Source organism: Egretta garzetta, unplaced genomic scaffold, assembly GCF_000687185.1.
Source record: "Egretta garzetta isolate BGI_Z169 unplaced genomic scaffold, ASM68718v1 scaffold476, whole genome shotgun sequence".
NCBI lineage: Eukaryota > Metazoa > Chordata > Aves > Pelecaniformes > Ardeidae > Egretta > Egretta garzetta.
This window is the reverse complement of record NW_009259979.1, coordinates 18,651-22,486: the sequence shown is the minus strand read 5'-3', so window position 1 is coordinate 22,486 and position 3,836 is coordinate 18,651.

Sequence of the window (3,836 nt, the reverse complement as noted above, 5' to 3'; positions counted from 1 at the left end):
TCTGGGGGTTTGAAGGGCCCTTTGTGAGGGCGGTTGCAAGGAGAGCAGGAGCTCCCTGACTTCGCTGGCTCCAAGAGCCCGTCTGGGGCTGCGGGGGGGGGGGCTCCCTTGCCGGGGGGACGAGGCACGGGGCGAGGGCGGTGGTGGGGCGCAGAGCGTGGGGCAGGCTGAGCGGCAGGGTTATTAATCCCCATTTTCCCGTGATGCTCTAGCACAATTTTCAGAGCCAAAGCCGGAGGGAGCTCCTGGCTGACGCAGCCTGGGTTTGGCCCTTCCCTGCTCCGCTGTCCCCTCGTCCCCGGCACCTCTGGGGTCACCCACGGCTGTCCCACAGCACCGAGCCCTGCTGCCGGGGCATCGGCTGCCCCCATCTCTGCCGGCTGCCTCGGCCCCCTCCGCAGCCCCCCTCCGCCTGGGTTATCGAGTGACGGTGGCAGAGCATTTAAATGTCACTCCACTAAAAAGAGCAAGGCGTACGGGGAGGGGAGGGCTGGGGGGAGCCGGGATGGGAGAAACAGGAGCAAACCAGTATCGATTTCTAGCCAATTAGCACTGTTATCAAAGCAGCGCAATTAAAGGATGAGGACACATTTCCAATACCCTGCCTGCCCCTCCGAGGCCAGACACTGGTTCATCAGCTCGGCCGCACACACACATCTACGTGCACGCAAGCACTTCACGTCTGCACATGCGTGCCCGGGGTGTGCTCGTCGCACATGCGTGTGCACGCAGCCGCAGCCGCGCGGGCATCCTCGGCTCGGCAGCGACTGCTGAGCTTGTTTTCCCCGCGGAGTTAATCTCCCCAGCCCGATTCGCTGCCTCGTTTTTCGGTGCGGCCAAGATGTGCTTCCATCTGGCTCTCGCTGAGCCCAGGGAGGGTGGAGAGGGCTCTGGGGACGGCTGGCAAAGCACTGCCCGGGCTTCTCGCCCAGAGAGGAGCCGGACCCACAGGAACTTGGCCCGGTTCTCATCCTCAGGGTCTTCTGTAAAATGTTTTCTCTCCACTCGCCCATCTCTCCTTCTCCCTCCTCCTCCCCACTGCTCCAGCACGCAGCGGCTGGGTCCAATCCTGCTGCCCCCCAGGGCTCTCCCAGGCTGCCAGCTGGATGCTCGTCCTACAGATATTTGGGTTCTTATGCTCTTGCAGGATGAGCATCGGGGTCGCACAGCTCTGGATCACACTATTTACATCCCACTGCTGGTGGGAGGCATTTGGGAGCACCAAAGATGCCAGCAGGGACCAGACCCCCACCTCAAAACGCGTGCCGGGGCCCGGTGCGGTAATGTGGATTGCGCACGGAGAATCCCCGCAGCGCGTGCCTGGAGACACAGCCAGGGCTTGGCCTGGGGTTTCCAGCATCGGGAGGGTCAGACGCCTCCACCCCCAGTGGCAAACCCAAAGCCAGGGTCGATCCCTGGTTGAGCAGACCCCAAATCACCCCCACCCCAGCCTTGTCCCCCGGGCTGTGCTACCCGGCGGCGCAGCTTGAAAGCGGCATCTCCACCCTGGAGATGCTCCCAGAGTGGTGGGGAAGGACGGAGAGCGTCTGGGCTCGGGTCAGATCCCCTGGGAGGGAGTTTAAATGGAAAACCACGGAGGCTGACAACGGCCGGAGCCCTGTGCTCCCCACCCAGCTGGCTGCCCTCTTCCCACAGCTCGGGACCCCTGTGCCGGCTCTCACCGCTGAGCATCGCCCCTTAGAATCACAGAATCATTGGGGTTGGCAAAGCCCTTTCAGCTCCCCCAGCCCAACCATTCCCCTACCCCTGCCATCCCACCCCCAAACCCTGGCCCTCAGCACCACCTCTGCCCGGCTGTTAAATCCTTCCAGGGACAGGAGGGGGGACCTGTCCCTGTGGACAGGACCTGAGCCCTGACACCCTGCCCTGGCCACCGACCATCGCCCCTTCCCTCTCGCCCAGCGCCCATCCCCTGCTCCGGTCCAACCTTGCTAACACATTAACCCAGTGCTGCGCCGGCCCCCGGCCGCAGCGCCCCGCACTCCCTGCCTGCCTGACACACATCTGGGGAAGGAGAGAGGTGACGGGGCGGGGAGGGGGGGCATAAAATCCTTTTAATAGGCTCAGTGGGTTAGAAACCCCCTTGCAATTACCACCTTCTCCTTGTCCGGCGCACACAAAGGACTCTCCGGGGCGCTGGGCATGTTCCTGACAATCCCAACACAGCCGCGGGAGCTGGGAGGAAAGGACAGACGCGGGAGCCCTTTCAGACGCCGCTATTTGGTTGCAAACTGCTTAATTTCCTGAACAAAATGATATTTTTGTTGTTGTTGTTGTTTTGATGGAAGGACGGCACTTTTTTGGCATGGTACGATCCCAGGGCTATTCATCCGTCGCCACAGCAACGAGCTCCATCAATGGCCATCCAAGATTGCGGATGATTAGAGACAACATGTAAAAGGTGGAAGACGCTGGGCACCTCGCAAGCCTCATCTTCCCAAATGACTTGAATTATCCTCATTATTTCTCCCTGGCCAATTCTCTCCCCGGTCCGCGGGAGACGTCGCTGTTATATAAACACGGGGAAGAGCCGAGTTATGAGAGCGGGCAGAGGAGAAGGGAACAGTCCCTTCTGGTGGGGACTGACCTGGAAAGCTCACGACATGGAGGATGAAACCCTCCGAGATGCTCAGGGAGCTGCAAACACCTTCCCGTGCCTGGGGTGGGCAGCGCTCAGGGCTGCGGAGGAGCGAGGCCACGGTGCTGTCGGGGCAGCGGCAAGCACGGCCCAGCTTTGGGGGGCGCTGGCCATGACCTTGGCTTGTCCCTGGTCCTGTAGGACCTTGCACCCTCCTGAGGCTTTGCCTTGAGCTGTGCCGCTCCTTCCCCGAGACGAGACCGGGAGCTTCGTGTTGGTTTGCTCTTGGAGCAGTTCAGGGACCCAGCCCATCACCGCCACCTATTTTGGGGGTAAACCAGAGGGAAACGGGGCGCTGGAGCCTGGTGAAGGCGTGACATGTCCCGGCGGAGGGGCTTCCCATGGTAACGGTGCCCACGGAGCTGCGCGGAAGCGTGGCAGCCGTGAAACTTTAATGCCCGCCTGCAATATTCATGGTGCTTTCGACGGCGAGGCGGGAATCGCGCTGAATGGGCTGAATATTTCATGGGTGGCTCCATGCCGGGATTTCGGGGAGGATTTCCTCTGCTGCCACCACGTCCCCACCCTGCCACTAAGTCTGAGCCATCCAGTGTGGAAAAAGGGGGACGACACCCCAATTTGCAGCCAAAGAGCCCCACAAAAATAATCCGGGGGCATTTTGGCCCCTGCCTGGGGTGGGAGGAGCTGATGTCTCCTTCTGGGCATCTCTCTGCACTGATGGGGAATGGGAGACCCCAAGTGCAGGGCTGGGGGTCTCCAGTGTGACCTCCCAAACTGCATTCAGCGGATGTCCCCCCACTCCGGGTCCCCAAGCACCATGTAGGTGGCCGGGAGTGGCCCCCCCAGGGCTGGGCTGTCCTGGGGCCACCGGGAGGGAGGGGGGCAGCAGCCGGCCCGGGTCCTGTCCTCCCTAGCCATTGCAGGGCTGTCCCCCAGCTGGAAGTCCCTCTCCCAGAGACATGGGGTGGCACAGGAGGTGATGGCTGGGATCCAGGTCAGCTCTCCATCAGCCGGGGCACTCACAGCTGACGTTACTCAGGATCCTGATCCGAACAGAGAGAGTCCAGAGGAGGGCAACAAAGCTGATGGGGGGACTGGAGCATCTCCCCTACAAGGAAAGGCTGAGGGAGCTGGGCTTGTTCAGCCTGGAGAAGAGAAGGCTGAGAGGGGATCTCATCAACACCTACAAATATCTCAAGGGTGGGGGTCACGAGGA